The sequence below is a fragment of the Herpailurus yagouaroundi genome, unplaced genomic scaffold, assembly GCF_014898765.1.
Source record: "Herpailurus yagouaroundi ecotype Mexico unplaced genomic scaffold, PumYag 140, whole genome shotgun sequence".
Lineage (NCBI taxonomy): Eukaryota > Metazoa > Chordata > Mammalia > Carnivora > Felidae > Herpailurus > Herpailurus yagouaroundi.
The window spans coordinates 49,408,749-49,435,253 of record NW_024412395.1 but is presented as its reverse complement, the minus strand read 5'-3'; the positions used below and the strand labels follow the sequence as shown (position 1 = coordinate 49,435,253).

Here is a 26,505-nt window from a genome sequence, read left to right as displayed (position 1 = left end):
CTTTGCTTGTGAAAACATCAGGACCTCCCCTAAAGGGGGTTACCCTCTGCCATGCCACCCTAGGATCTGATTGGAATTCCTGGGACCATCTCCTTAATGGTCTCTTTTATTAAATGATTGGACAGCCATGAACAAGGCACATCAGTGAAAGAGAGTGATCATTTACCTTTCACCTTGGAAATAGCATATCTTCATTTTTCTCATAAATGCTCTACAACCTTCCATAGTTAACTCTGCTGCCGTAGACGTTTCTATGAAGAGGAGTGATGCTATTACCAAGTTTACATCCTTGCCCTTCTCACAGCTGGCTAATGTAAGTCTGCTAATCCTCTCCTTAACACCCTAAAAGTACAGGATTACGATAAATCTGGCGAAGGGGAAGGGGCCACAGGAGGGCAGGGGAGGGGAGGGAGGGCGTTTGTCTAGTCCTGGAACAGCAGTACGGCCAGGAGCTGCATTGTCCTTGCTTGTTCCCTGGTTTTTTGAATCAGGAATCAACTTCAGTTGCAACTTGCAGCTTATCACTCAATTTCTTCCATTGGGTAGGAAAAGCCAGATCTTTCCAGAGTTAATGAGATCTTCTTGCTGCCTTAAATAGCTTTGGAATAAGCAGCACTGCCTCATTCTCTCGGAGGCTACGCATACAGCCCACAGTCTTGTTTGCCCTTTCACTGCTGTCAAACATTCTTCTGATTTTTATTCCTCAGTGCATTATTGATGATCATCCCCAAGTCAGCATCTCTTTCCTGGCTCCTCTTCTAGATTTTGATTGCCTGTGACTCCTCTTGGTCCTCGATCTCATTACTGCACATGCCATGAGCCCCTTTTCCACATCCTTCTATGAACAGCTCCCTTCCGTAAGATAGTCAACCACTTTGTTTTCATGGATGGCAAACTACCTGTGCCTCATAATGACCTCACGTTGTTCCTTTCTTGTCTGTTCCCTGGCCAGAAGTGTTTTGTCTCCTTCTGTTCTTTATTCTGCATAAACATCTATTCCACTTATTTTTTATCTGCTACCTGTAGAAAAAAGACTAAGTCCACTTGTGCTCAGGCGTCTAAAGGCTGAAATACAGCAAATTGGTATCTTCTCTATTAGGGAGGGAATGGAAATCTGAAATTCAAATAGTTTCATTGTGTTGAATGCACTTGCAAGGAACTTGTGATATCTGACCCCTTTATAAGTACAGAACATTTCTGAAAGTTTGGTAATCTTCTCATTCAGAAAGTCTAGTATTGTTGCAAGGACAAAGCAAAAATTATAGTAGTTGTTCTCTGGATTGCCTTGGTTGCTATTTTTAAGCATAAGAATGAATTGATTCCCCGCACCACCCAGTCCTTGGAGACCCAGCACATCCTCACTGCAGACTCTCTTATTTCTCCTGCCATTCTCCTAATAACTTCTGACAATGACAACAAAAAATACCTTTTTCATAATTACCTAGACTGTGTCTGGCCTGAGGGGCAAGGCTCTTAAAGTATACATTTAAGATGGCCTCTGCTTTTCCCTTCCAAATAGGGGATTAGGACTGGAATTCCTAATAATTCAGTTTATTGTGCGGGGTGATGGTGCTGGCCAAGGCACATGCAACTGGTGAATTCCAATCTAGAGAAATAGTAGCAGCAGAAAGACTTAGAGAAGCTATGACTGTGGACACTGTGATCTAAATTTTTGGCATACTCTATGTTTCCTTCCATCTCAATATACTGCGTTTTATTTAATGAATAATCTAGAAGTGCAGATCCATCACAGCAGTGAATCTTGGGCTGCTAAGAGTTCAAAGGTAAGGTTGTTTGAAAGTTATTGAATTTCTAGGATATTTATTTCTTGAAAATACCTTCTTATGACATGTAGTAGGTGCTGAATTACTATTTTGATACCCTAAAGCATGTAAGTTAGTATTTACTATTTGTTAAAAGTTTCTATTTATTTTGAGAGAAAGAGAACACGAGCGGGGGAGGGGCAGAGAGAGGGACAGAGAAAATCCCAAGCAGGCTCTGCACTGTCAGCGCACAGCCTGATGTGGGGCCCGAACCCACAAACCATGAGATTATGGCCTGAGCCAAAATTAAGAGTCAGATGGTTAACCAACAGAGTCACCCAGGTGCCCCTAGTGTTTACTATTGATAGTAATGCCTATGTGGAGTCTTGGAGGCTGTGTTTTACTATTTAGGGAACTGCTTTTCCCCCTAAATTCGTGTCACATATCCACGAAGACTTCAGTAAGGCTAGTGGTTTCATTAAGATGCCCTGGCAGGTGATAAAGTTGTAACAGGGTGCACTGTGGAAATGGGTCATGAAGAGATGGAAACTTCTTCCATAGACATTCTCAGATGTAAGATAAACAACTTCCTCGGGTCTTAAATGATGTGCAGATAGTTGTTCCTGAAGAAGAAAGGCTGCAGTCAGGAGTCCCCAGATTCCCTTCTAACCCCAAGACACATTATAAGCTGCTTCTCCACTGCTGACTTTATTCATACAGCTTTGGTAAAACAAATGTACAAACAAAAAAAATCAATTTGGAAGTTCTTTCACTGAAGTTGGTTTTTTCCAGTGTCGTTTTTATCTTCTTTGCGATAGTGGCTCTTCTTCTCCATTACCCTGGTGGGAAGAGAACAATGTCAGGAGAGAAAAATGAATTCGCTGATACAAGGTTTCTTATCTGTTCAATTAGAGTAACTAATATAGTAAGATACAGTGATTTCTTCATTAACGAATCATCTGGGGAAAAGAGCTCCTCTATATAAGGTTAGTTGCATAAAGCCCACACCCCGTGCACCACGGCATCTTAGAATAGCTGAGGCTGCCTGCATGAGAGTACACAAGTCAGGTATTTTAACTCCTCCTTTAATGTGTCTTAACCCAGGCAATGTACTGTAGTAATATTTTTTTCACATTCTGCATGAAAATGTCATTTTACATGGGCAGTAACTACAAATACTGATTGTACACATATAAAGCTTTGCATTTTAGGGGCGCCTGGGTGGCTCAGTCAGTGAAGCAACCGACTTCAGCTCAGGTCATGATCTCACAGTTTGTGGGTTCGAGCCCCAAATGAGGCTCTGTGCTGACAGCTCGGAGCCTGGAGCTTGCTTCGGATTTTGTGTCTCTCTCTCTCTGTCTCTGCCCCTCCCCAACTTATACTCTGTCTCTCTCTCTCTTTCTCAAAAATAAATAAAACATTAAAAAATTTTTAAATCTTTGCATTTTAAAACATAACAAGTCATATTTAATGATATGTTCAGTTCTAATCAACATCTCATATGACTGTTAAAATACTTTGGCTTTTCTAAAGCCAAACCAGAATTTTAGATTTCTTTCTCCACGAACTTTCAACAATGATCATGTTTTTCAGTGTGTATAGTCAACATCACTAACTGGTATAATACTTTAAACCCGTTTCCTGGGTGGTAAAGCTCATCCTCTTTGGTGGACAAGGCCCTGATGATCAGCCTCTACCAACTTCCTCACCTGTATCTCCCGTGGTCCCTCTGTTCTAGGCTCGCTGCTGCGTGCTGGACCCTCCATGGTGCTCTCAGACTTGCTCTGCTCCCGTCTTTCACATGCTCTTTCTCTACCTGGAACATTCAACTGACAAACCCCTACTCTTCTTTCTAGATGTAGATTAAGTATCACTCTAACTGGAGTCCTACCCAGAACCACCCTCCAGGCCTTTGCTGTACTTAAACCTTATTCCTACCCTGCCAACAACATTTGTGGGATCTTTCTGTCATCATCAGGTTATGAATCTGCCCACACACCAGGCAAGGCAAGGTGCACATTACTTGTGTTTGTATCTCCCCAACATCTATGGTAACACCAGCTTATGGTACACACTTTTGTAGGAATTTGTTTAATAACTAAACATGCACACGTATTAGAACACACACCTGCTTTCAAAAGTCATGGGTCTTAGTAGGCAGCAGCTTTTCTTGTACATACCATCCCCTTTCGCCATATCCGTAGCCATTGGCCCACAACACAGAGGGCCCAAGTTCTCTGCAGTCTCCTCATGGCTACTTTCTCATGATAAAACATACATGTGAAGGATCTTTGAATCAGTGCTACTGCCCAACCCCCTTTGAGACTCCTGGAGGGTTAGAAACAGCAGAGTCCAGGAGGCTTTGAGTTTTCATGTTGGGATGAAATCAGGAAGGTAAAAGAACATAGTTTAAATCCCATATTGTAATTTAGGGAGAGGAGACCCAGGGCATGTTGTCAGGGTTGAAGGGGTAGTCTTACGTGAGTGAGTGCTACATACTCAGCTTCCGACCTCTGGAGACCTAGTGCAGATGGGAGGGATAAAGGGGTCTCAGGTTCAAGGTACTGTACTGAGAAAGTACACTTGAATGCCTGTATTCCTCATAGGTTTCATTGAATTTTAGGGACAAAGAGAGGCTGCACCCCTTCCTTCTGCAATAAGGAAGAGTAATTTCACCTCCACTAGTTTCTAATTGCCTAAAATTTCTTTACCATGAAATCTATCCTTCTATCCATAATGAGAGATCAAGGCTCAACTTTAATTGCAGATTCCTTGGAAGAGTTAACATTAACATCCTTGACAAAATGTGCTGCCAGTTTATTCTCATTCATGTGTTCTATAATTATTTATGTGTACCTTCTGTGAGCCACGCCCTGTCCTGGGTATTGGGTGTACAACACTGAGCTAAAAGACCTTGTCTCTGTCTTTCTGCTACCTTGGTCAGTTGGAGAGGGGGAGGAGTTTTTCAAGCATTTAACAAGGTCGAGGAGGTTACACCTCTGGCATGGGGTGGGTAACATAAAATGGAAGCCAGAGGTCTGAAAAGACAAGCCTTACATTGCTCCAATCAGCTCTAGTTTTTCTCATCTTTGTTGGGGGGTAAATATCAACTTCTGAAAAACTACTTCCTAGTCCTGTTAACCAGGTACTTGGAGATCTCTCCTTTGTTAATTTATTTAGCACCTACTGAGTGCTAGGCTCAGTGTTGGGTACTGGCTGGGAATCTGGAAGTGACAGGCTGGGGGGGTCTATTTTCCAGGAGCCTCGGTCTAGATGCTTGGGAAGTAGGATGACCATACCGATTTATCATGTAAACCAGGACATTTTTGAGAGTGTAAGATGAAATCTATCCCTGAAAGGGTGATCTGTAAACATACCTCCTGCATTTGTGCCTGGCAAGTCATTTCCTTCTGGAAACAGCCTTTGAAAAGTAACTGCTAGCTCTTGACAGAGGTTCTTATGCTTTGTCAGGCGACTTGTGTCTCTCGGCATTCTTGGGAGTCAGTGACCTAACTACAGCCCCTGGATGGGTGGTAAACTTTGACAGATGCTGTGCGTAGGTTCCGTGGCTTTATGGAAAATGAAAATCAGGACCTCATTTTTTATTAAACACGTACTTTTTAAAAGCTCATTTTGGTGTCAAAATAGTTTAACGCAAAATTTACAAAAGATTACGAAATAAGAAAACACATAGTTGTAGGGGCGTCTGGGTGGCTCAGTCGGTTGAGCGTCCGACTTCGGCTCAGGTCATGATCTCGCAGTTCGTGGGTTCGAGCCCCGCATCAGGCTCTGTGCTGACAGCTCAGAGCCTGGAGCCTGTTTCATATTCTGTGTCTCCCTCTCTCTCTCTGACCCACCCCTGTTCATGCTCTGTCTCTCTCTGTCTCAAAAATCAATAAACATTAAAAAAAAATTAAAAAAAAATACATAGTTGTAGACTGATCCCATCAACACATCTCAGAACCAGTATAATAGGAATTTCAAACTGTCCTCTCTTTGGTCTATGTCAGCCTTTAATTTCTGCACATATTTCATGGTCCCTAACCTCTGATTTTATAATGACTCTACCAGCTGTGCTTTTTCTGCACTTTACAGGCTGCCCAGTGGACCTTAGCACAACTAGCTGGTGTCTCAGAGTTCTGACAGGGGCATCAGATTGACTCTTCCTCCTACTGCCACCATTATCAGAGCAGTGAGCTGTCCCTAGCCACTCCCTTTATGTTATCAGCAAGCTCCACATGCTGTCATTCAAAGAGAGGTGTAGTTACCTTGCATTGGGAAAGGGGAATTGGGCAGGGGGGTTAGGGTGAGGATTATGGAGATGGTCTTTCAGATTTAATCGTGCATAAAAGTGAGGCCTTTGTTCAATGTAATTAATGTCTCTCATTTACTAGATAAGATCAAAGCTGCAGGTACAAAGTCTGCTAAACTCATGCCAGCTTATTTTCATGCAACAATTAACAATGATTTGTTAAAAATTAAAAACACAGAACAAATGTTATATTGAATATGACACTTTGACAAGAAGCTTCTTTATGAAGTTCTGTATTTAACTTTCTTTCATAAGCTCTTTTCCACATTCCTACTATTCATCTTTTATTCTGCCATTGATTGTGAAGTTTCTGCAGAAAGTGCCATTTAAACATCTTACCTGTGGTTGGAGATACTGTGTAACACCAGTTTTCTTAGACTTGATCCAAACCAATCTATCAAGAATGGTGGAGGAAGGAAGGGACAGGTTAGTATTATTTTGGGAACAGTCCAGAGCAGTCCTATTCAGTGTGATCCATGTACTGGCTTGTGCCACGATATCAACCAATATTAAGCACACTGTGAAGTTCAACTATCATTTTTTCTTGAGGGGCTTGGGGAATGGGGATAACAAGACTTTATCAATGAAGGAAGCAGTGATTAATTTACGTTCTGGTGCACACTCCATACCTCATGTGGACTGGTAAACATTTTGGCAGCTGACTACTTTGAATTTCACTGGTCTGAGGCACAGGGAAGGTGATTTTCCAAAGTTTATTTTATATATTATAAATAGCATTAGATTGCAGGTCCTTTATTCTTTCAGCAGAGTCCTAGAGTGAGGTCCCAGTCAACCCTTGAATAGATTTGATTTCTTATTATTAAAGAAGTGAATTGTTCTACCTTGGTCTGTACCTCTCACGGGCTACTAAACCCTTACTTCCAATGCCTTGGATATATACCACAAAGAAGAAAATAACTCAAGAAATGAAGATAAAATAGATGTCCTCCTCTGGGGCGGTGCACATCACGTAAACGGAAGCCCAGCTCTCTTCCTGTGTGCAGGCTGGCCACATGTGTGAGAAATCTGTGTGTCTGGAAGGCAGGCCACCGCATGCCAGGCTAGGAGTCTTCAGGTTTCTCCCAGTTTGTGCTTATGCCAGATGGCTCTGCCTCAGTTGGCTGCATTGGCCCATAATTTAAGTAGCATTCCTCTTATCGGTGTGTTTACTGTCTCATTAATTTTAACTTTTCCAAAGCTTTTCCCAGCCCAGAAGCCACCAGGCTAAATCTCAAGCTGTGTGTGTTTGATTAATACGTGACTATTGGAAAACCTGGTTATAAACAAAGCAAGATAGGGACACATGGGTGGCTCAGTCGGTTAAGTGTCCGACTTCAGCTCAGGTCATGATCTCGCGGTCTGTGAGTTCTAGCCCCGCGTCGGGCTCTGTGCTGACAGCTCAGAGCTTGAAGCCTGCTTCCGATTCTGTGTCTCCCTTTCTCTTTGCCCCTCCCCTGCTTGTGCTCCTTCTCCCTCCCTCCCTCCCTCCTTCCCTCCCTCCCCTCCCTCTCTCTCTCTCTCTCTCTCTCTCTCTCTCTCTCTCTCAAAAATAAACATAAATAAAAAAAAATCAAGATGAAGCAAAAGTGATAATAAGAACACGTTGATTCTGTGAATTGTTTCATTTCCCTTTGGTGTATTTCCTCTGACTGATTAGAACTTTTCTAGAATTTTAATGATTTGACAAGGTCGTAAAGACAGGTTAAAGCTTATTTCTGTAAGTGTTTTTGTTTTCAATCAAGTGAGGATAGGCACTGAAGAAGACACACGTTGTTTTTAGTCTTCTACATACAATGGAGAACAGCTGTCCTGTTGTCTCCCTTTGTAGTACGTGCTGCACGGAAGTCTTCTTTCAACCATGTTTGAGAGATTGTCATTAAAATTCCAGAGTAGGGGCGCCTGGGTGGCGCAGTCGGTTAAGCGTCCGACTTCAGCCAGGTCACGATCTCGTGGTCTGTGAGTTCGAGCCCCACGTCGGGCTCTGGGCTGATGGCTCAGAGCCTGGAGCCTGTTTCTGATTCTGTGTCTCCCTCTCTCTCTGCCCCTCCCCCGTTCATGCTCTGTCTCTCTCTGTCCCAAAAAAATAAATAAACGTTAAAAAAAATTTAAAAAAAAAAAATTAAAAAAAATTAAAAAAATAAAATTCCAGAGTATGTCTTACCTTATAATACACAGAGTCTTGTTAATATTTTTTAGAGTGTGCTGGTGGGTGTGAGACTTCTCTCTTGGAATCTAGACATCTAGCATAATTAAATAAGACCTCTTGTTGTAAACGGTGAAGACCTGGACGGGTTTTTCTTTTTACCTCTAAAAATCAAAGTTGGGTGGATTTCCCGTGTCTTACCTTGTCTACCTTCCATGATATGATCATTTCCTTCTCTTCTTTAATTCTACTCAAACTTATGATCTACACATTTAAAAATCTCTAGTAGGGCTGAGGTTTCTGAACTCTATAGATAGGAAGCTTCCAAGATGTAGACTGATGTTGTTCAAGCTGTAGCTGAGACATCTATAGTTGTGTTTTTTTATCATTTACTAGATGGACCAGGAGATCTGAAAAGTTTACATCTTGGATGAAGAAATACCTGTAGTTCCTTAGCAAAGATTTTTTGTTCTTTTTAGAAAAAGCCTTCTGCTTAACAGAGAAAAATCACACCTGTATTTATAGAAACCCTTAATTATTAGAAAGTGACTTTAAAAAAGACTACACAAAATAGGCACCTGGAAGGACACAAGGAAATGTAAATTAAAATTACAATCAAGTGTTGGCAAGTGTGTGAGAAACTGGAACCCCCTCACACTGCTTGTAGGAATGTAAAAATGATACACTTGCCATAGAAAACATTTCAGTAATTTCTTAAAAGAGCCAGCCATTCTATTCCTAGGTATCTACCCAACTGGAAGGACAATGGGTGTCTATACAAAGATTTATACATGAATGCTGATAACTGCTTTATTTGTAACAACAAAACCTAGAAACAACCTAGATGTCTATCAAGAGAAGAATATGTAACCAAACTATGGTATATCCATACAAGAGAATATTCCTTTTTTACTTTAAAAAGGAATGAATTCTGGTATATCAAAAAAAAGTCAAACGAGATAAGTATACACCGTATGTCTCCATTTGTATAAAATTTTAGAAAATGTAAGTTATAGTGACAACAAACAAATCAGTGGTTTCCTGGATAGAGTGGAAGAGAGCAGCGGAGAGGGGAAGGTGGAGGGAATTACAGAGGATCTGACAAAATGTTTGCATATTTGGGATATGCTCATTATATTGTTTGTGGTAATGGTTTCATTGGTGTATACATGTATCAGAACTTACCACATTGGGGATGTCAGCGTGACTTAGTTAAGCGTCTATTGGTTTCCGCTCAGGTCATGATCTCATGGTTCCTGAGTTTGAGCCTGCATCACTTAGGATACTCTCTCTCTCCCCCTCTCTCTTTATTCCTCCCCTGCTCACATACACACACTCTCTCTCATAAAAGTTGAGTAAATAAACTTAAAGAACTTACTAAATTGTATGCTTTAAATATGTACAGTTTATTATATGGCAGTTGTACTTCAGTAAGTCTGTTATAAAAATAAAGGCCCACCTCTAAGTTGCTTACATTAATATGAGATGTTAGTAAGCATTTGGGACAGCAATTTAAGGTTATCCAGGACAGGACCCCATCCAGTATCTGGTGATAGCCACACACTCTCTCCCGGGAAATGTGCGTACAAACTTTTACCTCCGAGTTAGAGGGTTTCAAGACTAAAAACTTCAGGTTAAGTCACCTATTTTTGAAGAACCCAAGCACGTTTTAACAGCTGTGTCTCCCAAAGCAGTAATCCTCTTTGTTTTTCCAAAGCAAATAAATTCTTACCTTCATCTCAGGTGAACGTTGGATATGTTTGGCAAGCCTGACTTTCAAGTTGAGCCATTCTTCACACAGTATTTTTAGTTTTTTACTTTCTTCATCTTCATGCTAAACAGGAGTTAAGCTCTAAACATACTGGTATGCCATCTCCACCAGCTAAATAAAGCTACAGTTTCATTGTATATACCACTTCACTGCTTTCAAAATGAGCAATCGTAACATAATGATTATTGGACCCTTCCATTACCACACTGTGGTCCAGTTCATACAAATCTACCTTAAACACAGTACAGGAAATTCAGGACCAACATATTAATTTTATGATTAAGGTTATTTATTTTGAGAGAGAGAGGGACAGAATGTGGGAGGAGGGAGGGGCAGAGAGAGAATCCCAAACAGGCTCCGTGCTGTCAGTGTGGAGTGGGACACAGGGCTGGAACCCAGGAACCATGAGATCATGACCTGAGCCGAAACCCAGAGTTGGACAGTCAACCACCCGAGCCACCCAGGCACTCCTATGATTATATTTTAAAGGACAGATTCAATACCTGTCAGTTTAGCCATTCCAAACTGTTTCAGATTTTCTCATTATGCCAGGATAATACTAAAGAACTGGAATTTCCCTGAGCCATAAGGAGAATGGCAAGCGAATTTATTGTTTTTTTTTTATTTCCCATCATTCTTTTTAGATACAAATAATGCTAATACTCGTCTTTTTGAAATTTTTGTCTCAAAGGCTGGTTGCTTATGGTACCTGTAACATTCCTAAAATCTCTTCTAACTACTGCTTTTTCTCACCATTTAACTAATCTAGCTTGGTGAAATACAGGGAAATGGTATATAATCTACTCGATTTCCCCTTTTCCTCTAATATTGTATTTATCATTTGCACTTTCTTTTTCAATATGTCAGAATGGCCAGTGTCTGATTACTTTAATTCTAGTATAGTTAACATACAGTGTTATATTAGTTTCAGGTGTACACTATAGTGATTCAACACTTCCATACAACACCTGGTGCTCATCACAAGTCACTCCTTAATCCCCATCACCTGTTTCATCCCTCCCACCCACCCCCACTTCCCCTCTGGTAACCAGCCATCAGTTTGTTCTCTATAGATAAGAGTCTGTTTCTTGGTTTGTCTCTCTCTCTATTTTTTCCTATGCTTATTTGTTTTGTTCTTAAATCCCACACATGAATGAAAGCATATGCATTTGTCTTTCTCTAATTTCACTTAGCATTATATTCTGTAGCGCCATCCATGTTGTTGCAAATGGCAAGATTTCATTCTTTTTATGGCTGAGGAATATTCTATTGTATATGTATACCACAGCTTCTTTATCCATTCATTAATCAATGGATGCTTGGGCTGCTTGCATTGTACATAATGTTGCCATAAACATCGGGGTGCATGTATTCCTTTGAATTAATGTTTTTGTATTCTTTGGGTAAATACCCAGTAGGGTGATTACTAGAATCATAGGGTAGTTCTATTTTTAACTTTATAAGGACCCTCCATACTGTTTTCCACAGCGGCTGCACCAGTTGGCATTCCCACCAGCAGTGCAAGAGGGTTCCCATTTCTCCACATCCTTGCCAACACCTACTGTTTCTTGTGTTTTTGATTTTAGTCATCCTGACAGGTGTGAGGTAATATCTTATTGTGGTTTTGATTTGCATTTCCCTGATGATGAGTGATGATGAACATCTTTTCATTTGTCTTTTGGCCTCCTGGATGTCTTCTTTGGAGAAATGTCTGTTCAATGTCTTCTGCCCATTTTTCATTTGGTTATTTGGGTTTTGGGTGTTGAGTTGTATAAGTTCTTTATATATTTTGGATACCAAGCCTTTATCAGATATATCATTTGCAAATACTTTCTCCCATTCAGTAGGTTGCCTTTTAGTTTTGTTGTTTCCTTCACTATGCAAAACCTTTTTATTTTGACATAGTCCCAGTAGTTTATTTTTGCTTTTATTTCTCTTGCTTTGGGAGACATATCTAGAAAAATGTTAAAGCCAATATCAGAAATATTACTGCTTGTGTCATCTTCTAGGATTTTTATGGTCTCAGATCTCCCATCTAGATCTTTCGTCCGTTTTTTAAAAAAATGTTTATTACTTTTGAGTGAGAGAGCGTGTGCTTGCATGCTCGTGAGTGGGGAAGGGGCAAAGAGAGAGGGAGACAGAGGAACCAAAGTGGCATTTACGCTGACATCCGGAAGCCCAATGTGGGGCTCCAAATCACAAACCATGAGATCATGACCTGAACTGAAGTCAGACGCTTAGCCAACTGAGCCTCCCAGGCTCCCCAATCTTTAATCTATTTTTCAGAAAGTGGTCCAGCATGTAGCTGACCAGTTTTTTCAACACCATTTGTTGAAGGGACTGTCTTTTTCCCAGTGGATATTCTTTCCTGCTTTGTCAAAGATTACTTGACCATATAATTGTGGGTTTATTTCTGGGTTCTCTGTTCATTAATCTACATATCTATTTTTGTGCCAGGACCATACTGTTTTTATTACTACAGCTTTATAATATAACTTGAAGTCTGGAACTGTGATACCTCCAGCTTGGCTTTTCTTTTGAAAAAATGTTTTTGGCTATTTGGGGTCTTTTGTGGTCCCATATAAATTTTAGGGTTTTTTTGTTCTCATTCTGTGAAAAGTACTGTTGACGTTTTGATAGGGATTGCATTAAATCTGTACATTGCTTTGCATAGGATAGACATTTTAACAATATTTACTTCCAGTCCAGTCCATGAATGCATGGAATATCTCTCCATTTCTTTTTGTCATATTCAATTTATTTCATCAGTGTTTTATAGTTTTCAGAGTACAGGTCTTTTACCTCTTTTGTTAGGTTTATTCCTAGGCATCTTACTATTTTTGGTGCAGCTGTAAATGAGATTTTTTTCGTAATTCCTCTTTCTGCTGCTTCATTGTTAGTGTATAGAAATGCAACACATTTCTGCACATTGATTTTGTGTCTGGTGATTTCACTAAATTCATTTATCAGTACTGCAATTTTTTGGGGAGTCTTTTGGGTTTTCTATACATAGTATCCTGTCATCTGCAAATAGTGGAAGTTTTCCTTCCTTACCAGGTTGGGTACCTTTTATTTCGTCTTCTTGTCTGATTGCTGTGGTTAGGAATTCCAGCACTGTGTTGAATAAAAGTGGTGAGAGTGGGGTCCTTCTCTTGTTCCTGACCTTAGGGGTAATGCTCTCAGTTTTTCCCCATCGAGGATAAATTTCGCTGTGGCTCTTTCATGTATGGCCTTTATTATGTTGAGGTATATTCCCTCTAAGCCTACTTTGCTGAAAGCGATTATCATGAATGAATGTTGTACTTTGGTCAAATGTTTTTTTCTTTGTCTATTGAAATGATCATACGGTTTTTATCCTTTCTCTTATCGACATGATGTATCATGTTGACTGATTTGTGAATATTGACCCACTCTTCCATCTTGAGGATAAATTCCATTTGATCATGATGAATGTTTGTTTTTGTTGTTGTTTTTTTAATTGTTGGATTTGGTTTGCTAGTATTTTGTTGAGGATTTTTGCATTGATGTCCATGAGAGTTATTGGCCTGGAATTCTCTTCTTTTGTGGTATCTTTATCTCGTTTTGGTTATCAGGGTGAAATTGAATTCATAGAATGAATTTGGAAGCTTCCTTCTATTTTTTGGAATAGTTTGAGAAGAAAAAGTATTAAGTCTTCTTTTAAATTTCTTTAAAATTCACTTGTGAAGTTGTCTCATCCTGGACTTTGGTTTATTGGGAGGTTTTTGATTGCTGATTTAATCTCACTGCTGGTAATCAGTCTGTTCAATTTTTTGTTTCTTCCTGCTTTATTTTTGGTAGTTTATATGTTTCTAGGAATTTATCCATTTCTGGTAGGTTGTCCAATTTGTGGGCATACACTTTTTCATAATGTTCTGTTACAATTGTTTGTATTTTTGTGGTATTATTATTTCTCCTTTTTCATTAGTGGTTTTGTTTATTTGAATCCGTTCTCTCTCTCACTCTCTTTTTTTTTTTTTTTTTTTGATGACTCAGTCTAGCAGTTTATCAATCTCGTTGATGTTTTCAAAGAACCAGCTCCTGATTTCGTCAATCTGTTCTATTGTTTTGGTTTTGGTTTTGTTTTTGTTGTTGCTGTTTCTATGTCATTTATTTGTTTTTTTTTTCTATTTCCTTCCTTCTGCTAGTTTTAAGTTTTGTTTGTTGTTCTTTTTCTTGCACTGTTAGGTATAAGGTTAGGTTGTTTGTTTTTTAATATTAAATCTGTTGTCAAATTGACAATAAATTTATTGTCAGATTGGTTTGCATACAACACCCAGTGCTCATCCCAACAGGTGGCCTCCTCACTGCCCATCACCCACCCTCCCCTCCCTCCTACCCCTCATTAACCCTCAGTTTATTCACAGTTTTTAAGAGTCTCTTATGGTTTGGCTCTCTCCCTCTCTAACCTTTTTTTTTTTTTTTCCTCCCCCTCCCCCATGGTCTTCTGTTAAGTTTCTCAGGATCCACATAAGAGTGAAAATATATGGTATCTGTCTTTCTCTGTATGACTTATTTCACTTAGCATAACATTCTCCACTTCCATCCATGTTGCAGCAAAAGGCCATATTTCATTCTTTCTCATTGCCAAGTAGTATTCCATTGTGTATATAAACCACAATTTCTTTATCCATTCATCAGTTGATGGACATTTAGGTACTTCCCATGATTTGGCTATTGTTGAAAGTGCTGCGGGGGCGCCTGGGTGGCACAGTCGGTTAAGCGTCCGACTTCAGCCAGGTCACGATCTCGCGGTCCGTGAGTTCGAGCCCCGCGTCGGGCTCTGGGCTGATGGCTCGGAGCCTGGAGCCTGTTTCCGATTCTGTGTCTCCCTCTCTCTCTGCCCCTCCCCCGTTCATGCTCTGTCTCTCTCTGTCCCAAAATAAATAAAAAAAAAAAAAAAAAAAAAAAAAAAGAAAGTGCTGCGATAAACATTGGGGTACAAGTGCCCCTATGCATCAGCACTCCTGTATCCCTGGGGTAAATTCCTAGCAGTGCTCTTGCTGGGTCATAGGGTAGATCTATTTTTAATTTTTTGAGGAACCTCCACACTGTTTTCCAGAGTGGCTGCACCAGTTTGCATTCCCACCAACAGTGCAAGAGGGTTCCCGTTTCTCCACATCCTTTCCAGCATCTATAGTCTCCTGATTTGTTCATTTTAGCCACTCTGACTGGCATGAGGTGGTATCTCAGTGTGGTTTTGATTTGTATTTCCCTGATGAGGAGTGATGTTGAGCATCTTTTCATGTGCCTGTTGACCATCTGGATGACTTCTTTAGAGAAGTGTCTATTCATGTTTTCTGCTCATTTCTTCACTGGATTATTTGTTTTTCAGGTGTGGAGTTTGGTGAGTTCTTTATAGATTTTGGATACTATCCCTTTGTCAGATATGTCATTTGCAAATATCTTTTCCCATTCCGTTGGTTGCCTTTTAGTTGTGTTGGTTGTTTCCTTTGCAGTGCAGAAGCTTTTTATCTTGATGAGGTCCCAATAGTGCATTTTTGCTTTTAATTCCCTCGCCTTTGGAGATGTGTCAAGTAAGAAATTTCTGCGGCTGAGATCAGAGAGGTTTTTTCCTGCTTTCTCCTCTAGGGTTTTGATGGTTTCCTGTCTCACATTCAGGTCCTTTATCCATTTTCAGTTTATTTTTGTGAATGGTGTAGGAACCTTCATTGTTCTGCATGTTGCTGTCCCGTTCTCCCAGCACCATTTGTTAAAGAGACTGTCTTTTTTCCATTGGATATTCTTTCCTGCTTTGTCAAAGATTAGTTGGCCATACTTTTGTGGGTCCAGTTCTGGAGTCTCTATTCTATTCTATTGGTCTATGTGTCTGTTTTTGTGCCAATACCATGCTGTCTTGATGATTACAGCTTTGTAGTAGAGGCTAAAGTCTGGGATTGTGATGGCCTCCCGCTTTGGTCTTCTTCAATATCACTTTGGCTATTCGGGGTCTTTTGTGGTTCCATACAAATTTTAGGATTGCTTGTTCTAGCTTCGAGAAGAATGCTGGTGCAATTTTGATTGGGATTGCATTGAATGTGTAGATTGCTTTGGGTAATATTAACATTTTAACAATATTTATTCTTCCAGTCCATGAGCACGGAATGTTTTTCCATTTCTTAGTATCTTCTTCAATTTCCTTCATGAGCTTTCTATAGTTTTCAGCATAAAGATCTTTTACATCCTTGGTTAGGTTTCTTCCTAGGTATTTTATGCTTCTTGGTGCAATTGTGAATGGGATCAGTTTCTTTATTTGTCTTTCTGTTGCTTCATTATTAGTGTATAAGAATGCAACTGATTTCTGTACATTGATTTTGTATCCTGCGACTTTCCTGAATTCACGTATCAGCTCTAGTAGACTTTTGGTGGAGTCTGTCGGGTTTTCCATGTATAAAATATCATGTCATCTGCAAAGATGAAAGCTTGACTTCATCTTTGCCAATTTTGATGCCTTGGATTTCCTTTTGTTGTCTGATTGCTGATGCTATCACTTCCAACACTATGTTAAACAACAGCGGTGAGAGTAGACATCCCTGTCGTGTTCCTGATCTCAGGGAAAAAGCTCTCAGTTTTTCCCCTTTGAGGATGATATTAGCTGTGGGCTTTTCATAAATGGCTTCTATGATGTTTAAGTATGTTCCTTCTATCCCGACTTTTTTGAGTGTTTTTATTCAGAAAGGGTGCTGAATTTTGTCAAATGCTTTTTCTGCATCTGTTGACAGGATCATATGGTTCTTATCTTTTCTTTTATTAGTGTGATGTATCACATTGATTTGCGAATGAATGTTGAACCAGCCCTGCATCCCAGGAATGAATCCCACTTGATCATGGTGAATAATTCTTTTTATATGCTGTTGAATTCGATTTGCTAGTATCATATTGAGAATTTTTGCATACATATTCATCAGGGATATTGGCCTTGTAGATCTCTTTTTTTGCTGGGTCTCTGGTTTAGGAATCAAAGTAATGCTGGTTTCATAGAATGAGTCCGGAAGTTTTCCTTCCCTTTCTATTTTTTGGAATAGCTTGAGAAGGATAGGTATTATCTCTGCTTTAAATGTGTGGTAGAATTCCCCAGGGAAGCCATCTGGTCCTGGACTCTTATTTGTTGGGAGATTTTTGATAACCGATTCAATTTCTTCGCTGGTTATGGGTCTGTACAAGCTTTCTATTTTCTCCTGATTGAGTTTTGGAAGTGTGTGAGTCCTTAGGAATTTGTCCGTTTCTTCCAGATTGTCCAGTTTGTTGGCATATAATTTTTCATAGTATTCTCTGATAATTTGCTTGTATTTCTGAGGGATTGGTTGTAATAATTCCACTTTCATTCATGATTTTATCTATTTGGGTCATCTCCCTTTTCTTTTTGAGAAGCCTGGCTAGAGGTTTATCAATTTTGTTTATTTTTTTCAAAAAACCAACTCTTGGTTTCATTGATCTGCTCTACAGTTTTCTTGGATTCTCTATTGTTTATTTCTGCTCTGATCTTTATTATATCTCTTCTTCTGGTGAGTTTGGGGTGTCTTTGCTGTTCTGCTTCTATTTCCTTTAGGTGTGCTGTTAGATTTTGTATTTGGGACTTTTCTCGTTTCTTGAGATAGGCCTGGATTGCAATGTATTTTCCTCTCAGGACTGCCTTCGCTGCATCTCAAAGCATTTGAATTGTTGTATTTTCATTTTCATTTGTTTCCCTGTATTTTTAAATTTCTTCTCTAATTGCCTGGTTGACCCATTCATTCTTTAGTCGGGTGTTCTTTAACCTCCATTCCATGCTTTTGGAGGTTTTCTAGACTTTTTCCTGTGGTTGATTTCAAGTTTCATAGCATTGTGGTCTGAAAGTGTGCATGGTATGATCTCAATTCTTGTATACTTATTAAGGGCTGTTTTGTGACCCAGTATGTGATCTATCTTGGAGAATGTTCCATGTGCACTCGAGAAGAAAGTATATTCTGTTGCTTTGGGATGCAGAGTTCTAAATATATCTGTCAAGTCCATCTGATCCAATGTGTCATTCAGGGCCCTTGTTTCTTTATTGACCGTGTGTCTAGATGATCTGTCCATTGTTGTAAGTGGGGTATTAAAGTCCCCTGCAATTACCACATTCTTATCAATAAGGTTGCTTATGTTTGTGATTAATAGTTTTATATATCTGGGGGCTCCTGTATTCAGCGCATAGACATTTATAATTGTTAGCTCTTCCTGGTGGATAGACCCTGTAATTATTATATAATGCCCTTCTTCATCTCTTGTTACAGCCTTTAATTTAAAGTCTAGTTTGTCTGATATAAGTATGGCTACTCCAGCTTTCTTTTGACTTCCAGTAGCATAATAGATAGTTCTCCATCCCCTCACTTTCAATCTGAAGGTGTCCTCAGTTCTAAAATGAGTCTCTTGTAGACAGCAAATAGATGGGTCTTTTTTTTTTTTTATCCATTCTGATACCCTATGTCTTTTGGTTGGAGCATTTAGTCCATTTACATTCAGTGTTATTATTGAAAGATACGGGTGTACCTTGTAGTAAGGTCTCTGGTACTTTGTGGTCCTTGCAAAATTTCACTCATAGAATCCCCCCTTAGGATCTCTTGTAGGGCTGGCTTAGTGGTGATGAAGTCCTTCAGTTTTTGTTTATTTGGGAAAAGCTTTATCCTTCTATTCTGAATGACAGATTTGCTGGATAAAGGATTCTCGGCTGCATATTTTTTCTGTTCATCACATTGAAGATTTCCTGCCATTCCTTTCTGGCCTGCCAAGTTTCAGTAGATAGGTCTGCCACTACTCCTATGGGTCTCCCTTTGTAAGTTAGAGCCTGTTTATGCCTAGCTGCTTTCAGAATTTTCTCTTTATCCTTGTTTTTTTCCAGTTTCACTATGATATGTCATGCAGAATATCAATTCAGGTTACTTCTGAAGGGAGTTCTCTGTGCCTCTTGGATTTCAATGCCTTTTTCCTTCTCCAGATCAGGGAAGTTCTCAGCTATGATTTGTTCAAGTACACCTTCAGCCCCTTTCTCTCTCTCTTCTTCTTCTGGAATTCTTACGATACGGATATTGTTCCATTTGATTGCATCACTTAGTTCTCTAATTCTCCCCTCATACTCCTGGATTTTTTTTTATCTCTTTTTCACAGCTTCCTCTTTTTCTATAATTTTATCTTCTAATTCACTGATTCTCTCCTCTGCCTCTTCAATCCATGCTATGGCCATCTCCATTTTATTTTGCACCTCATTTATAGCATTTTTAGCTCCTCATGACCATTTCTTAGTCCCTTGATCTCTGTAGCAATAGATTCTCTGCTGTCTTCTATGCTTTTTTCAATCCCAGCGATTAATTTTATGAATATTATTCTAAATTCTTGTTCCGTTATATTGCTTAAATAATTTTTCATCAGTTCATTAGCTGTCACTACTTCCTGGAGTTTCTTCTGAGGAGAATTCTTCCGTTCCATCATTTTGGATAGTCCCTGGAGTGGCGCAGAACTGCAGGGCACTTCCCCTGTGCTGTCCGGAGTAACTTGTGTTGGTGGGCGGGGCCGCAGTCAGACCTGATGTCTGTCCCCAGACCACTGCTGGGGCCACAGTCAGACTGGTGTGTACCTTGTCTTCCCCTCTCCCAGGGGCAGGACTCACTGTGGAGTGGTGTGGGCCCTGTCTGGGCTACTTGCAGACTGCCAGGCTTGTGGTGCTGCTTCGATGGGATCTGGCCAATTAGCTGGGGTGGATCTGCAAGGTGCACAGGGGTAGGAGGGGCAGGCTTAGCTCGCTTTGCCATAGGCAGTCCCCTGCGGGAGGGGCCCTGCAGCACCAGGAGGGAGGCCCTGCAGACCCGTCGCAGGGATGGATACACAGAAACACATTGTTGGGCGTTTGTGCGGTGCAAGCAAGTTCGGTGAAGGGAACTGGTTCCCTTTGGAATTTCGGCTGGGGATGGGAGAGGGAGATGGCACTTGCCAGCGCCTTTGTTCCCCCTCCGAGCTGAGCTCTGTCTTCCGGGGCTCAACAACTCTCCCTCTCAGTGTCCTCTCTCCCTCCCCGCTCTGAGAGCAGAGCTGTTGCCTTATAACATTCCAGACGTTAAGTCCCGCTGGCTGTCAGAACACACGGTGTCCAGCCCCTCAGCTTTTGCAAGGGGCTCTGCCTTGTTGGTCGGGCTGCCCCTCTGCTGCCCTGGCCCCCTCCCGCTTGTCCCTGTAGCACATACTGCCTCTCTGCCCTTTCTACCCTCTTCCGTGGGCCTCTTGTCTACACTTGGCTCTGGAGAGTCTGTTCTGCTAGTTTTCTGGCAGTTTTCTGGGTTATTTAGGCAGGTGTGGGTGAAATCTAAGTGATCAGCAGGACGCAGTGAGCCCAGTGTCCTCCTACGCCACCATCGTCCCCTCTGTCTATCAGGTTAGGTTGCTCATTTGTGGTTTTTCTTGCTTCTTCCTGAAGTAGGCTGTATTGCTATAAACTTCCCTCTTAGAACTGTTTTGGCTGCATCCCAAAGGTTTTAGACCATTTTCATTTGTTTCCATATGCTTTTTGATTTCTTCCTTGATTTCTTGGTTGACTCATTGATGGTTTAATAGCATCATGACATCATTGACTCATTGACTCATTGATGGTTAATGTTATTTAACCTCCATTTGTTTGTGATCTTTCCAGATTGTTGCATGTGGTTTATTTCTAGTTTCATAGTGTTAAGGTCAGAAAAGATACATGGTATGACTTCAGTATTTTTTAATTTGTTGAGGCTTGTTTTTTGGCCTAATATGTGATCTGTTCTGGAGAATGTTTTATGTGCATTTGAGAAGAATGTGTATTGTGCTGATTTAGGGTGGAATGTTTTGAATATATCTATTAAATCCACATGGTCCAGTGTGTCATTCAAAGCCACTGTGTCCTTACTGATTTTCTGTTTGGATGTTCTGTCCATTGATGTAAGTGGGGTATTAGAAGTTCCCTACTGTTATTGTATTGCTATCAATTAATTCCTTTGTGTTTGTTATTAACTCTTTTATGTATTGTGGTGTTCTCATGTTGGGTGCATTCATATTTACATTGTTATATCCTCTTGTTGGATTGTCACGTTTATTATATAGCATCCTTCTTTGTCTCTTTTTACAGACTTGGTTTTAAAGTCTATTTTGTCCAATATAAGTATTGCTACTCTGGCTTTTTTTGACATCCATTTGCATGATAAATGTTTCTGTATCACCTCACTTTCAATCTGTAGGTGTCTTTAGGTCTGAAATGAGTCTCTTATAGGCAGCATATAGATGAGTCTTGTTTATTTATCCATTCTGTCACCCTATTTCATTCTGTTGAAGCATTAGTCCATTTATATTCAAAGTAATTTTGATAAATGTATATTTATTGCTATTTTGTTACTCATTTTGTGGTTGTTTTTTAGTTTTTCTCTGATCCTTTTATCTTTTTCTCTGCTTCATGGTTTGCTGGTTTTCTTGAGTGATATACTTGGATTCCTTGCACTTCATTTTTTTTTGGCATATCTCTAACTTTATTTTTGATTTGTGGTTCCCATTTGGTTAATATATAACATCTTCTGAATATAACAGTCTACATTAAGCTGATGGCTGCTTAATTTTGAACTCATTCTTTAACCCTCTCCTCTCCACATTTCACATATTTGATATCATATTTTACATCTTTTTATTTTGTGTTTTTCTTTCATTTATAAATTTAAACATAGAAATTTCTTCTAAGATGGTTGTACCATATTTGTCCATGGATTTTAGTCTTAAGGTTTCTGAGGGGAATTCCCAAAGAGGGACAAAGAGTCATCAGCCAACAATTATCCCAGCAGATGGGAGAACATTAGCCTCATTTCTAAAGAGAAGATGTGGGCTGCACACCAAGTATTCACTGTAGTCCACTGCTTATGCTGCTGGGATCCACCTGGGAATAGTTCCTCTGGATTGGCTTCTTTTCCTGGGGAGAGCTGTAAGAGGGGAGGTTAGTGGTATGACTTAGTCCTCGTTGCTGCAGATAGTCGTGAGGCCACACTCATGCTCACCATGTCTGTCCTCTATTTACCATTGTAGATTTCCTTGTTGGGGCGACCACCTGTGCCAGTCTGGGTGGCTTACCTGTGGAGTGACCTACTCTCATTTCTTGAAAAACAATGAAAAATAGCCAATTTTGCTGGTTCCTTATAGATGGAATGGGTTGGAGGTAGTAAATGAAAAGAAGCAAACAATCTGAAACAAAAGGCAAAACTGTTGGAGAAGGCTCATCTGACTGCTGGGTAGAGGCTGAGCCATTGAGGGGCGAGGATGGAAACAGAGATACGAGGCTATTGTATGAGTCTAGACAAGAGACAGTGGCAGCTGTACTTGGGTAGTGGCAGTGGAGGTGTTAAGAAATCATTAGTCTCTCTAAATGTGGGTATATTTCAAAGATAAACCTTTTGCCGAGGTGAATAAGATTTTGTCTGGGTTATCAAAAAATATGAATCCACTGGGGAAACAAGATTTATAATGGATTGTTTTAGCATAATGATGAGAGTAGCGGTAGATACCTAGAGGAGGGGTGGTTATGGAGCCCTACCTGAGAAAATCTAAGGTAGGACAAGGCAGAATATGAACTGAAGAGGTAGGTTGGGCCACACCGTGGACGGTCTCATAGACCGAATTAAAAACTGGGACTTAATCCTGAAGTTGACATGTACGATTAAGCATAATCCTAAGGAGGTAACACATTCCAATTTATGACTTAGATTCTCCAAGTAACTCTGGTGAGTGTAAGAGGGCTCATGGGTTAAGATTGAAAGCAAGGAAACCAGTTAAAATATGCATTTGTCCAGGGTAGAGATACTAAGCTAATATTTGTCATGTACTTGCAATCCATCAAGCACTAAACACTGTATGTATATTAACTCAATCCCCAGAAGAACCTTATCAGACAGGGACTATTAATATCCACATTTTACAGATGCATAGACTCCAGCACAAAGAGGCTAAAGTAAACTTGCCCCAGTTCATAGAGCCATGTGGCTCTAAGCAGGAAGCAGGATTTGAACCCACACACTCTGGCTGGAGAATGTGTGCACTTATACACTGTGCTACACTCGTGTCCTTAAGATAAGAGCCCAGAGAGTTAGGGAAAATAGTAGGGTGAATCTCTTGTATTTTGTCCCAAACATAATAGTTAATTAGCTGTAATTTCACATTAGCGTTAACAGCAGTATCCATAAGATCCTCACCCTCCTATCATTTCCTTTCCTCCTTACTTAGAAGCTTGCATTCTCTTTTGGCATCTGTGTCTCTTTCTTGCTTTGCAATCTGATGCTGCCTTTCTGCAGCAACACAGGGTACAAAGCAGATGTTCAGGATGTGTCTTTGGATCAGACAGTATTGTGACATCAGGTAACCCAAGTCTGCGCTTTTGTCTTCTCTCAGAATTTCCTCCTAGGGGAGTGCCTCAGACTTGGTGTTCATTGGAGTGCTTTTCTCCACAGCTTTTGTTTGGGAATAGCTCAAATTAGATAAATTAACTCATGGCCACTGGAACATCAGTACTATAGGAGATTGTTGTGAAATACACTGGTACCTGGGGAGAAAAGTGTATGTTTCCACTAATCACCTGTAATGCAAACACAGACTGTAAATAGTCATTATGTAACTATTACTTTTCTAACTGTCAAAATGTGGAGAATTTGAGTAGTACAAGGAGTTTATAGAGAAAACAGGGTCTGGAAAATGCTTGCCTTAGTTTGCCAAGTAAGTGTCGGCTCTGCTGCCTTACTTCTGATGGATTACCCCCAGGACAATCTTATTTCTTTCTCTTTTGGATTCAGGGAGGTACTGAACATCACCATCTTTTTCATGTGGTTGTTAATGATATTATTACAGTTTCATAAAGCACAATACCTACCGTACCTTAGGCCAAATGTTATTCAAAAAGAGCACATACAATTTGTAGCCCCTCTTCAAGCCTAAAGTATGACAGAGAGACACAAAAATAGCCAGGAAATAGATGGCTCCCACAAAGGTACCTTATAGCCGCAGTGGTAGGACAAGAGGGCCACAATCCCTGGTACCTCAGTGAGTGTTTTCTGTGTCCTCTGTGGTCAAGAAACAGAGCACTTGTGACTGAAGAGAAGGGATGAGGAGGTGGGCAGGGGTCTGCTCAAGGGAGAGAACACAGTCTGCATCAGAAACTAGGGGAATGGGTTCTATTGGGGAAAGCCAGGAAGGATTGGAGATAAGTTGATGGCCAGTGAGTAGGCAGGGTTCAGAAGCCCCATATTTTGAAGAAATCTAAAGCACCTTAAAACCCGAAGTTCAATAATATCAGCACATACCTGGGAAGCTATAAAGTTAACCAGCCCTGTCCAACCCTTCCTTCTGAGCTCACATTCCAGGTAAGGAACATTTTTATTTTTGAAATCCAGGTGCACAGTCAGGAGAAGGGAGAAAACAGTGACACCCATCTTTTTAATGAGCATTGCTAGTGGAAGAGAAATTAGCATCACCTTGAATTTTATGTGATGTCAGTTAAATGAAGGTATTTTATAGCACTTTACAACAAATTAGAATCAACTAAATTGAAAATAAGCCTAGCAGGTGGGATAAGTAATCAGGTAAGTGGCCAGTTTTGCTATTTTTGCTTTGAGTTGAAGACAGAATTTGAATTTCTAATGTCCCCGAGGCATAGGGTTCACAATTGGGGAGCATGGCTTCTGGGATGATTGTTTAAGATGCTAGCATTTCAGCTTTGCCCTCTACTCTACAACTTGCTTAGCCATGTTCCTGGGAGATGGGCCCCAGCACATGGGCGTGCACGCCAGAGAGAGGGCTGTGAATTAGTGGAGGACAGAGCGCTGCTTCTGGCAGAACACTACAGAGCAGACTGGAAATCGATGACCCAGAACAGGGTAGTAAATCATCCACATTAACTCAGGGCCTCTAATGAAACGACTGAAATTCATAAGAAGACTTTATGGCCACTCATGAAATCAGCCCAAATCAGAGGGGCTATTAGAACACTTTTATGTTTTAAGAAAACGGTGGCTGTGCTCAGCTGCTGTAATTTGCAGTCAGAATGCCCTGACATCATAAATACTGGCTTTGGTGGACGGTGTTTCACAGCACAGCTTTTCACCCCATGAGGCAGTGTTTCTTGCGTGGATTACTAGATGATTGTAGCATCTGAAATACGTTCAGGAAACCGCTGAGGAGGCCAGAAGATGCTTGGCGCTGATACCTACATTGAGGTTGGTGGCCCAGGATATACCTGATGCTTGTGCAAGTTTGCATGTGGGGGCAAAAGAAAGAGGAGAAGATGTGAAAGGAGGGGAGTTCTCATAAATGAAACTTTGCAGTTCGCTCAGAGTGGACATGTTAAGGGCAACAAACGATAAAATGATGCTTTGATGCTTGTAATTATGGTTTATAAAGAGAAATAGCCGTAGTGAGTATATAGTTTTCATTTTTTCTCTTCTGCAGCTGATGAGTTAAATGAAATAACTAATCTGCAGAAAATCCATGTATCTATGTTGTTTTTAGTCCACCTTAGAGAAACATGGAATATGCAGATTTCTTTCTACTCTCCACTTGGACTTTCTACTTGAAACACTTTTCTCAAAATATATGTTATCTTTTTTTTTAATCTTAAAATAGTTACATAACTTTTCAGGTACCTAATTACTGAGCAGCAGATAGCTTTCCACATGAAAAATAAAAATGATAAACGGAACCTTCTTTAATTTCTTCCATAGTCATTTCTTTTTCTCTAACCAGCAGCCCTCACTTGATTTTCAACAATATACTTTTTTAAATTTTTTTTAATGTTTTTATTTTTATTTATTTTTGAGACAGAGACAGAGCATGAATGGGGGAGGGGCAGAGAGAGAGGGAGACACAGAATCGGAAGCAGGCTCCCAGGCTCTGAGCCATCAGCCCAGAGCCCGACGCGGGGCTCGAACTCACAGACCGCGAGATCGTGACCTGAGCTGAAGTCGGACGCTTAACCGACTGAGCCACCCAGGCACCTCAACACTTTATACTTTAGATTTGGATATGGAAAGAGCAGAGTTTTAAATTTCCATCATCATTACCTTCTGTACCCTAAACTGGAATGAGTACGCAGGAAAGGCTGACTTCTCTGCTAGAGTATCAAATATATGATGACACCATGGAAAATGGGACGGGTCTCTGATGAATCCTGCTAATACTGAAAACATATCTTCGCTATTGATCCCCACACTGACAGCCTCTAGTGCTTGACCCTGTTCAGCCAGCTTGGGTGTTGTTCCAGGTGGCACTTCACAGGTTTGACAGATCATCGTGCTCTGAAAGCATTAACACATATGCCCGAGTCATAGAAGTTATCCACTGTATTTTGTTGCTTTGATAAAAATGGGTGCAGAGAATTGAGTGAATTTATTGGAGAGAGGTTCAAATGTACTGACCTAGGACTTTCAGAGAGGCACTTCTTTGTAATACCTCGCCTCTTTGTTTTGTGCTGCCCTCTGCTGGCTACTAAATTTTGTAGTAATGAGCC

At 40.4% G+C, this 26,505-nt stretch overlaps 1 protein-coding gene across 1 annotated transcript in view; it reads left to right on the top strand.

The window, feature by feature from the left end:
• STK39 (serine/threonine kinase 39) overlaps positions 1-26,505 on the top strand; it is a 311,613-nt gene that overhangs the window by 268,833 nt on the left and 16,275 nt on the right. The window lies entirely within an intron of this gene.